The sequence below is a fragment of the Myxine glutinosa genome, chromosome 11 (assembly GCF_964187855.1).
Source record: "Myxine glutinosa chromosome 11, kmMyxGlut1.1, whole genome shotgun sequence".
NCBI classification, from domain to species: Eukaryota; Metazoa; Chordata; class Myxini; order Myxiniformes; family Myxinidae; genus Myxine; species Myxine glutinosa.
Window position 1 is genome coordinate 105,874,720 of NC_136271.1, and position 12,328 is coordinate 105,887,047.

Sequence of the window (12,328 nt, forward strand, 5' to 3'; positions counted from 1 at the left end):
CATATTTCAACATACAGCTATTTGATCTTCATTTCAACAATATTGATAGATAAAGGTGATATAATATAACAAATATCATGAAGCATTTACATTTTGTAGTCCATTGTATAATTTAAATAAACATAAATGCAAATTTCGTATGTGGAAAAAGTAAGTACCGTACACCCTTTTTTTTTTTTTTTTTTTTTTTTGTATACTGAATCGAGGCTCGTGAAAGAGCTAACATTTAGTTCACAAACAAATCAACCAGACAAACAAAATACCCAAAAAGAGGGAGCGGAAGACAAGATGGGGAGAAGGGGAAGCACACAAACACAACATCCGAGAGCAGGGAGATGTGTGGAAGGGAGAGGGCCCGGGGGGAAGAGGCATGGGAAGGGGGGGGGGGGGTAGAAGTATAAAACACAAGGACACCAAGGACTTCCTGGACAGAAGTTGGTATTTCAAAAAAGTGGAATTGGGGTGAAATTAGCGGGGGTAGAAAAGGTCAAGGTTTTGGATGGGGGAAGATAAGAGATGGTGGTGAACAGCTGTTTTAAAGACTTGGAGGGTGGAGTGGGATTGAAGAGAGTGAGGGAGTTTGTTCCAGAGGCGGGAGAAAAGAGGAATGAAGGAGTGAAGGTGAGCAGAGAGTCTTGATTTTGGCAGTTTGGTTGGCTCTAATAGGTGGTATTACCCCCTTTGGCAGAAACAACCTCAAGTAGGCGTTTCTTATAACTGTCTACCAGTCTCTGACATCGACTGGGAGAAAGTTTTGCCCACTCCTCCATGCAGAATTATTTCAGCTGTGCGATGTTTGAGGGGTTTCTTGCATGCACAAGTCGTTTCAAATCCCCCACAACACCTCGATGGGATTTAGATCCGGGCTTTGACTTGGCCATGCCAGAACCTTCCATTTCTTTCTTTTCAACCATTCCTTGGTGGATTTACTAGTATTTTTTTTTTTTTTTTTTTTTTTTTTTTTTTTTTGTATACAATATCGAGGCTCGTGAAAGAGCGAACATTAATCACATGAACACACAGAAAGACAAACCGACACATAAAACATATAACATAGGGAGCGGTAGACAAGATGGGGAGAGAGGGGGAGGGACACAAACACAACATTTGAGAGCAGGGACCGAGAGACATGGAGACATCGAGAGATCTGAGAGAGGGCGAGGGCTTTGGGGGGGGGGGCGTGGGAAGGGGGCAGTGGGAGAGGTATAAAACATATGGACACTGCCAGGACTTCCAGGAAAGAAGTTGGAATTTCAAACAAGGTGGATCTGGGGTGAATTAGCGGGGGTAGAAAAGATCAAGGTTTTGGATGGGGGAAGATAAGAGATGGTGGTGAACAGCTGTTTTAAAGACCTGGAGGGAGGAGTGGGATTGAAGGGAGTGAGGGAGTTTGTTCCAGAGGCGGGAGAAAAGAGGAATGAAAGAGTGAAGGTGAGCGGAGAGCCGAGATTTCGGCAGTTTAACCATCAGAGGGTTGCTGGCAGATCTTGTGCGACCTGTAGGAATATTTGGGGGACAGAGCACAGAGAGAGCTGGGGGTGCAAGGCCGGAGAGGAGTCGGTAGAAGACAGAAAGACCACCTACCTGCCTGCGGTGAGTGAGTGAAAGGCCCTCAGAGATAGCTTCATCGCGGGAGATTCCAATAATTCTGAAAGCTTTGGTTTCAACAGCGTGAAGCCGAGCTAGGTGTGAGGCAGGAGCACCGGCCCATAGGGGAGAACAGTATTCCATTGAGCTGCGGATGAAAGCCTTGTATGTGGTGAGGAGCTCAGGTGTGCCGAGGAAGGACTTCGCACGACGGAGGATGCCTAGTCGGCGACTGGCTTTGGAGGCCAGCTTGGAAATGTGGTTTTCCCAAGAAAGATCATGGCAGATAGTGAGACCCAAAATCTTGAGCGACAGAACTTCTTGGAGAGGATTGTTGAGAAAGTAGATGGGAGGGTTGTCCAGTCGATCTTTTCGGAGAGACATAGTAAGAGTGTGAGATTTGTCAGGATTGAAAGACATGTTCCACTTGTTTGACCAGTCTGTGATTTTGTCCAGGTCTTCAGAGAGTGAGGAGGCAGCAGACTGCCGATCTGAGGGAAGAGGAATGGAGCGGCAGAGAGTGGAGTCATCAGCAAAGAGATGACCGTGCCAGGTCGCGACCTCCGAGCGCTGAGCGACCTCCCCGCATCTCTGGACCGGTATGTTTAGGGTCATTGTCATGTTGCAAGGTCCACCTTTGGTTTAGCTTCAACTTTTCGACAGATGGCCTCACATTATCCTCAAGCACCATCTGGTACAATGAATAATTCATAGTGGATTCTATGATGGTGAGCTGCCCAGGCCCTGACGCAGCAAAGCTGCCCCAAACCATAATATTTCCACCACCATGCTTTACAGTTGGTATCAGGTTCTGGGGGTCAAATGCTTTCTTTGGTTTTCGCCAAACATGTCTTCTGGTACTGTGGCCAAAGGGCTCGACCTTTGACTCATCTGTCTAAAGCACATTGTTCCAGAAGTACTGGTCTTTGCCTAGGTGTTCATTGGCAAACTTTAGTCTTGTCCTGATGTTCTTTCTGGACAGCAAAGGTTTCCTCCTGGCACACCTCCCATGTTGATCAAATTTGTGCACCCTCTTTCTAATTGTAGACTCGTGCACTTTGACATCAACAGTGGCAAGAGCTACCTGTAGGTCCCGTGATGACATTCTGGGGTTCTTCGAGACTTCTTTCAGCATCTTGCGGTCTGCTCTCGGGCTGAACTTGCTCGGGTGTCCTGGCCTGAACAAGTTGGCAGTTGTTTGGATTCTTCTCCACTTGTAGATGATCTTCCGGACAGTCGAATGATCGATTTCAAATTGTTTGGAGATCTTTTTAAATCCCTTCCCAGTCTCGTAGGCATTGAAAACCTTCTCTCTGAAGGCCTCGGAGAGCTCTTTTGATCTAGGCATGGTGACGCCACACACTTCAACAACACAGAGCAAACCAAACTAAATGTCTGAGGTTTAAATAAGACAGGTTCCTCCAAGATCCTCTCTAACGATGTTCTAATCATTTGCACCTGCGCTAGTGCACCTGATTCTAATTTTAGGTATTTGAAGTAGTGATAAATGTAGGGGTGTACTTACTTTTTCCACATGCAAAATTTGCATTTATGTTTATTTAAATTATACAATGGACTACAAAATGTAAATGTTTCATGATATTTGTTATATTATATCACCTTTATCTATCAATATTGTTGAAATGAAGATCAAATAGCTGTATGTTGAAATATGTTGAAAAAGTCAAAACTTTACATGGGGTGTACTTACTTTTTCACGTGACTATATATATATACATATATATCTTCTCTCTATATTATAAAAGAAAGTTTTTGTTTGTTTGTCTGCACAAGCTAATCTCCTGAACGGTGAAAGATAGGAGGAAACCTCCAATACAAAAAATGTCGGGACGAGCCCTGGGAAGGTTTTAGGCAAGATGGCGAGGCCGGGTGAGGCCGCTTCGGCCGGGCCAGGCCCATTTCGCAATTAAAAGCCGAACTGAATTATAGTAGTCAATCGTCTACGGCCACGAGTAAAAGCTGAATTATGGTAGTAAATTCATTCAAAAATAACCAAAAATGTCGGGACAGGCCCCAGGAAGGTTATAGGCTAGGTGGCGAGGCCGGTCGAGGCCCACCTCGGCTGAGCTGGGCCCATTTCACAATTAAAAGCTGAGCTGAATTATAGTAGTCAATCGTCTATGGCCGCGAGTAAAAGCTGAATTATAGCAGTAAATTCATTCAAAAATAACCCGGACAACGCCGGGTGCTTTCAGCTTGTGTGTATATATATATATATATATATATATATATATATATATATATATATATATATATATATATATATATATTGTTGCGGATATGGCATTTGGCCTCCATATCCGCTTGTAAATATTCCCCTATTTCCCCAATACTCCCCAACTATCCCCAATCCCCCATTCCCTAGTCCCATTGCCTGTAAATAACACTCTGTAGAACCGACCTTCCCCTTTTTCCCCCATTAAATGTCGTGCCCAGGTCCACCGCATCTCACGTAGACAACTTTCGGACATCTTGCTAGTTATTCTTAGTCTATGTCAGTTAAGGACTCGTTTCCATTAATTCTGACTCTTCGTTGCACCAGAATGTGATTGTATGGCACCAGTAGTGAGTTTAGGACCTCCCCATACCTCCTCCCATCTTCCCCATAAAACAACAACAACAACAACTACAACAACAACTACAACAACAGAGGAGGGCGGCGCGGCGTGGCGCGGGGAGTGTGCGTCCTCACTCCGGCTTGGTTAGCCGCCATTACCCATGCGCTCCACGGGGTTACCACGAAGGGGCTGGCTGTCAGCTCCTCGTCAAGGGCGGAGCCGGTAACCCCCCCGCACCCAATAAGAAGGGCGGACCGATTCCATCTGGGGCGGAGCTAACGAGCCGAGGGCGTGTCACTCCCCGCCGGATATACGCAGCGACTTACCGGACGTGACGTCAGATGCGCCCCCAGCTTGGAAAGACAAGTCGCGACCTCCGAGCGCTGAGCGACCTCCCCGCATCTCTGGACCGGACCGGGTCGATTCTGTCCCTGAGCCAAGAGTGCACCTTGAGCCATCGACTACCCGCTTTCCTTGCCATCAATCCCCATGTGAGTCGGTTTTGTCCTGTTTATCTGTCGTCTGTCGGGGCTACTATAAGACCGTAATTAAGTGCCTACCTTACTATGCTGTCTCTCTTGTCGTTGTAATCTAACCTTCCGCAATATTATAACCTCCTCCGGAGGTCTTGAGAACCGTACCCCTGGTGTCGTATCATTTTTAACCCAGCCGTTGTGTCCTTTCCATCATTGATTTAGCATAGCGCGACTTAGTCAACGTTCGAGTATAATCGGGTAACTTGTGCGAACACGGCGGCCATTCCGCTCGGCCCAGCATAACATCAAAGTCGTGTCCGTAACAATTGGTGTCAGGAGTGTCGGATTCGGACCTGGGACTAAATTTATTAGGCCCAAATTTTGGAACACCAATTGTACCACTAGGGTAACAATTGGTGTTGGGAGGTAGAATTCGATCCGGAGCGCGTTTCCCGCGCTCGAAATTATAACGGCGAAATTTTATTTTGTTTTACGAAAATAAAAACCCGAATTTTGAAAGTCGCGCTATGGCGGATCAAGACAGCTGGGTTCCGGTAGAGGAGAGTGAGGCAGGGTCGGTCCAGGACCAAATTGAGGGACGTGAGGAGAGCGAAGCAGTGAGGGTAGCAGACGCATAAAATAGCGTCGTTGCGCCCGACGTTGCGGGCGCGCAAAATGGCGCCTCGCTGGTCACCGCGCCCGCGACCGTGGCAGCGCCCCTGGTGGATCCGAACCTTTTTATGTTGCAAATGAGGGCCCTTATGGAACGAATGGGAGACCAAATTGTGGGAATGAGGGCTCAGGGTGAGCGATTGGAGGGCCAAATGGGGGTAATGAGGGACGAAGCGAGGGGTACCGGTGAGAAGTTAGACAATAATTTTGAGGGGTTAGACAACGGGATAAAAGAGGTGAGAAATGGGTTAATGGGGGTAGAAAACAGAATGGCCGCTCAAGAGAATCAAATGGAAGGGATGCAAAAGGGGTTAGAGGGGGTAGAAAACAGAATGGCCGCTCAAGAGAATCAAATGGAAGGGATGCAAAAGGGGTTAGAGGGGTTAGAAAACAGGATGGAAGGCAAATTGAGGGACATGAGGGACCAAGCGGAAAGGGAAGTTAACCAAATGGGGCAGCAGATAGAGGGGGTCAGAATGGGGGTAGAAACTAAACTGGATGCTCACCGGGAGGAAATGGAGCAGATGAGGGTGGCATCTGGGCAGGAGATGCAAGTGATGGGAGAGGAGATCAGAAGAGGTGTGAGTGAGGAGGTCGGAGGAGTGCGCGAGGAGGTGAGGCACTGTAAGGAGCACATGGAGAAGGAGGTGAGAAAGGGGACTGTAAAGTTACAAGGGGGCATAGAGGACCTGACGCAGGAGGTGGAGCAGCTGACGGTGGGACAGACGGAGTTAGTGGAGCAGGTTCAAAGGAACACTGCGGTATTAGGAGGGTTAAAGGCGACACAGAAAGAACTAAAAGATGACTTGATAGCGACGAAGAGGGAATGTCAGATGGTACGTGAGGGACTGACAACGAGGTTGGACGAGGTGATAGAGGTAATGGAGACGAAGGACCGGCAGGTGAGGACGCACATGGAAACGGTCAAGGTAGCCTTGGAGGACGAGCTTGAGGAGACGTACCGGGGAATAAAGGAGGTGAAGCAGAAATTAGAAGAAGTGGAAGAAGGGATGAGCGAAATTAAGAAGCGACGGAGAGGGGATAAGAAAGAGATAAAGGAGGAAGTAAAAGAATTGGTCCAAAGTCTGTGTTCGGATCGTGATGATGTGCTCATTAACCGGATGAGGAATTCGCAGGTGATGGAGGAGAAGCGAAGAGAAAGAGGACCCGGTGTAAGTGGTGACCAATATGGTCGTGCGTATGATGCGCCAGGGGATTTAAGAAGCTTGGGGGTCGAGATGGACCCGGGTGTTCGTGAGAGGCCGTTGGTGAAGTGTGCGACAGGTCTGGTGTGCGAAAAAGGAGGTGTGCGAGAAAGTCCGACTCTGGGGTGTGTGAGGAAAAAGTGCGTGCCAAGGAGTGAGGGTGCTGGCGAGAGTGAGTCGGTCGTAGCGCGTGTGCGAGGGAGCACATGGAAGCGCGGTGTGGTAAGTGTTACAGAGGGTGTGACGGGAGAGTGTGCGCAATAGTGTGCGCGAGAAAGGTGTGTGACGGACAGGTGCATGAGGAAAGAGTGCGCTGTCAAGAGTAAGGGTGAATGCGCTGTCAAGAATGGAGGTGAGAGTAGTGAGAGTGACAAGGAGAGTGAGTTGGTTGCGACAGGTGAGCGAGGATGTACACCTGGGATGGAAGGATGCACACCTGGAATGGTAGAGCGTGAGTAGGAATGCACGCTGGAGTTGGTGGTGAGGCACGTGGTTGGGTGTGCGAATGAGAGCACACCTGTGATTGTCACAGAGGAGGTGACAGAGGAGGGGGCGCGAAGAGGTGTGTTGGTGAGGTGTGCGACCAACGAATGTGTGCCAAAGTGTTCGGTGGTCAGGTGTGTGACCAAGGCTGTGAGTGGAATGGGTGTACCTGGGTGTGTAAGGAACGGTACAAGGAGCATGGAAACGGCTGGATGTGTGAGCAAGGAACGGGCTGCGGGGTGTAAGCGTCCAGGTGAAGCATCGACGGTAACCGGTTTAGAGGTTAGAGCGACTTTTAGCCGAATCGGGCCCTCGGTGCGTGCTGGGCCTCGCTTTGAACGGCCGCGTCCGTGCTCCACTAGGCGGAGCGGGCAGCCCGATAGAAAGGGTCGTCATGGCGACCACTTTTTGTTGAGGCAGTCCGGCAGGTCGAGATCGGGACATTGGATGGCTCCACGCCGAGATGGTGCGTGGGATCTCGGCCCGGGTAAGCCCCCGTCCCTGCACCGAGTGCCGGATGCATCCAGACGCTGGCACAGAACAACCCGCATTCATGGCTTGGCTTTACGAAGCCGGGCTTTGGACAGGAATTGGCGCACCGAGAGGCATTAGTGAGTAGACTGTGTGATGAGGTTAGTGTTTTGGCCCCAAAATTAGAGAAAAACAAAATTTGATGATTGGCAAGGGATTGGCAGTAGTGATTGGCAGATGATGGGCAGTGATTGGCAAATTTTTGATTTGTTGAAATTTGATGTGCAAAATTGGTAGTGAGCAATGGGCCCGGTGGGTAAGGGTGGCATCCTTGCCACCCTTCCCATATAGTGGGGCAAATGCGCAATAGCTTATGGGGTGTATGGCAGTGAAAACTAGCCCGGGTGGGTTAGGTTATATTGTAGGGATCTAGCGAAGATGACATTAGGTGACGTTAAGGTTAGTTAGTGACTGATACCTGTAGTGGGGACGCAGGTAGATTAGTGTGGATGATAATGACGAGGGAGCGCAATAGGTTAAAGGGACGACTGGGAAGCGCAAGTTTCAGAGGGGAGTAGTTAGATGAGATGATGCCGTGTGGTTGAGAATTGAACAGGTGTGATTGCACAGGTGTGCAACTGGACAGGTGTGTGGAGCAGTGTATGAGTAGTGAGTGTGTGGATCAGCGCGAATGCGCTTGGGGAGAGAAGGGTGCAGGTGGCACCAGGTGTGAGAGCACAGGTGTGCAAGTACAGGTGTGTGGAGAGAGTTGGGGTAAGTGGTACGGAGTGGTGTGCATGGTGCGAAGGTGTGAATGGGGGAAGAGTGGACCCCCATCACTGATACCCGGGGCGGGTAGTGTAAGTGTTAGGTAGAGGGTACAGGTAAATTGTGGTTGGATATTGGCATCTGTGGTGCGGGTGACAGAATGGTATTGTGGACGGGTGCATTCGTGTTGTGGAAATGGCTGGGCGTGTAGCCTGTTAGTGCGTGTAGTTGGTTGGGCACTCCACCACTGTGAGGATGTCGGCCAGGTGAGGCCGCAGGTGGGCTCTGGGAGCCGGTAGAGTTGTGGATGGGGCTCGAGGATCCGGAGGATGGACCCGGGTAGCCCAGTGCCAGAGAGTGCACCGAGTGGGGAGAGCGCCAGAGGGCCTTCCCCAGGTAGTTAGGTTAGGGTAAGGAGCAGGTAAGCTCGGAGGCAACTGCAGTGGTGGAGGTGTGCAGGTGGGTAGACCCACTGGGAGAGGTACACGCCACAGCCCAGAAATTGTGCGAGGGCACCGGGAGATGAATCGGGGGAGTGAGACCCCAAATTGAAAAGCACCACAGTTTGGTCAATGGGCATTGGTTTTTAGAACCCATAGTGTAAGAGGGCCAATGGATTGGCAGGGAAAGACCCCGGGTAATGTAAAGTTGTTAAAGTCATTTAGGAAATAGTTAGGATTGATGAACCTGTCGCACCATACGCAGCCACTTACCTGTGGTGATGATGACTCCACACCTGTGTTTTCTTTGTTCTGTTGCAGGAAATGAGAATTGCTGTGTGGATTGGTGAGACGCATCACGACGTGGATGAGACATTGGGGTGATTCCATCTCTCCCTCCTTAGGAGGGACTGATGATGAAATGGTGATGACAAATTATGATGTTGAGTTGGAGATGGCAAATTTTGATGAAAGTTGAAAATGGCAAATTTGATTGGTTAGGAGGGAGAGAAGACGAATTTGGTATATGGGAGGAACGGGGAAGACAGTAGGGACGTTTGTTGATTTGTAAAGTAGATGTTTATGGGTAGTGTTGTGTTTTGTGGATACAGTAAGGGGTAAGGGAGGGGCCATGTAGGTTACCTGGTGGGGGGGGGGGCGTACGGTAGGAACGTACCTGTCTCACCTGGTTCCCATGTGCCCCCAGTGTGCATCATCTTATATTGCGTGCATTTTTGCGCCCTTACCACCTTACTCACTTGTCTGCTTCTTTTGTCTCCCACCTCCGAGGATCTGGCTTTGGGGCAGAGAGAGAGGAGAGAGAGGTGCTGGCTCCGCAGTTGTGGGCCTGCACTTTCGCTGCTTGCTGCCTGGATCGATACACCATATGGACCGCAATTTTGGTGGCCACCCACAATGGACCGCAGTTCTTTTGCGGCCAAGCACCACCCGTGGATGGACCTATGGGTCAACGTGGCACCTATGCCATACAGGTGAACCACTAATAGTTGGCCCCCTGACGGCCACAATCTAGAAATGGACGCGGTTGGCGCCTTTCTTTATTTTTGAAGGAAGCCAGAACACCAAGTGCACCACACGAAGAGCAAGAGACACCTGCAGGGTTAGGGGTTGTTGTTTTTATTTTAATGAACAATGGTGACTGCACCGGATGGTGCTGACTGTGTGATGGGGTGGTGCTTTTGGTGCTTGGAAGGGGTGCTCTGCACATTATTAAAGGCCGTAAGGCCACAGAGCACTCGTGGGTTGGTGTATCGATGCTGGCATGCGTGCTCTCTCTATGCATAACATCTGCATGTGTTCCTCCAAAGACAGGTCCTGGATCGTAGTGTAAATATCAGCGTAGTCTTGTAAATAATGCTCCCTACCGGCTGTATGTTTAGTTTGCAAATTCTTTCCGCGATTCGGTTATCCTGTGGGCGTGTTTCTGTGAGGAGAAGGGTGCAACGTCGCAGGGGGACATATTTACTTATTTGTGAATATCTGTAAAACTGTCGCACTCAGGGTAGAGTTAATAGTAGAGGGAACTACATCTGAGTGCCACACTAAAATAGGTAAAAATTTATCGGGTCGGGACGCCCCGAGGGTAGAGAAGGGTGCAATGTTGCGGATATGGCATTTGGCCTCCATATCCGCTTGTAAATATTCCCCTATTTCCCCAATACTCCCCAACTATCCCCAATCCCCCATTCCCTAGTCCCATTGCCTGTAAATAACACTCTGTAGAACCGACCTTCCCCTTTTTCCCCCATTAAATGTCGTGCCCAGGTCCACCGCATCTCACGTAGACAACTTTCGGACATCTTGCTAGTTATTCTTAGTCTATGTCAGTTAAGGACTCGTTTCCATTAATTCTGACTCTTCGTTGCACCAGAATGTGATTGTATGGCACCAGTAGTGAGTTTAGGACCTCCCCATACCTCCTCCCATCTTCCCCATAAAACAACAACAACAACAACAACAACTACAACAACAACTACAACAACAGAGGGGGGCGGCGCGGCGCGGCGCGGGGAGTGTGCGTCCTCACTCCGGCTTGGTTAGCCGCCATTACCCATGCGCTCCACGGGGTTACCACGAAGGGGCTGGCTGTCAGCTCCTCGTCAAGGGCGGAGCCGGTAACCCCCCCGCACCCAATAAGAAGGGCGGACCGATTCCATCTGGGGCGGAGCTAACGAGCCGAGGGCGTGTCACTCCCCGCCGGATATACGCAGCGACTTACCGGACGTGACGTCAGATGCGCCCCCAGCTTGGAAAGACAAGTCGCGACCTCCGAGCGCTGAGCGACCTCCCCGCATCTCTGGACCGGACCGGGTCGATTCTGTCCCTGAGCCAAGAGTGCACCTTGAGCCATCGACTACCCGCTTTCCTTGCCATCAATCCCCGTGTGAGTCGGTTTTGTCCTGTTTATCTGTCGTCTGTCGGGGCTACTATAAGACCGTAATTAAGTGCCTACCTTACTATGCTGTCTCTCTTGTCGTTGTAATCTAACCTTCCGCAATATTATAACCTCCTACGGAGGTCTTGAGAACCGTACCCCTGGTGTCGTATCATTTTTAACCCAGCCGTTGTGTCCTTTCCATCATTGATTTAGCATAGCGCGACTTAGTCAACGTTCGAGTATAATCGGGTAACTTGTGCGAACACGGCGGCCATTCCGCTCGGCCCAGCATAACATCAAAGTCGTGTCCGTAACAATATATATATATATATTGTTGCGGATATGAGGACTGTATATTTTTTTGATTGTGTGCTTTATTATTATTTTATTGTTATTCTGCGCCTCCTGCCTCCGGAGCTGTGTAAAGGTCAAAGGGCATCCCATAATTAGTCCACAAGCATACACGTCAGCCAATAATAGAATACCCCTGTTCGATAGTTATATCTTATTCTGTGTTTTAGGGTAAGGCTGTGTCTCCCATTAATAGAAGTACTCCATTGCACCAAGTGAAAGAGATAGATTCCCTTCATTCCCATTCCCAAAACCTCCATTCCCCCTTTTCGTCGATTAGAAACTACCTCCGCTCCAATTACCGCCATTGACCACGAGGCAGGGTCGGAGAAGAAAGGCGTGTCTCCACCTCGTCATAGAGGGGAGGAGTGAGCCAGCCCCACTCGACCAACCATGAGCCAGGGGTTTGGCTAGAGAGGGCGGAGGAAGAGCGATCGGGGAGGTTCGCAAAGGTTGAGGGGCGGGGCCTATATAACCCAAGGCAGGGCGTGTCCACCAGAGATGAGCTTTTACCGGCCGACGAAAGGGAGCCCAAGCCGTTGAGACAAGAGGAGGTCCAAGAGAGATGAGCTTTTACCGGCAGACGAAAGGGAGCCCAAGCCGTTGAGACGAGAGGAGGTCCAAGGCAGATGAGCTTTTACAGAGGAGAGACGAGTACAACGGAAAGAGCTGGGTCGTCAGAGCAAGAGCGCGTAGAGAGGTCCATGACAAGAGCTGAGTTGGTCGTCAGGGGTGGTCAGCCATTGCGTTCAGTGGTTGCGTTCAGTGGTTGCATTGAGTGGTTGCGTTGGAGAAAGAGTGGTTGGACAAACAAAAGAGAGAGGAGAGAACCCGTCACGCCAGACCCCCCACCAGCGCGTCGGCTCTGACCGTGATCCGACCCGAGATCCGACCCGTG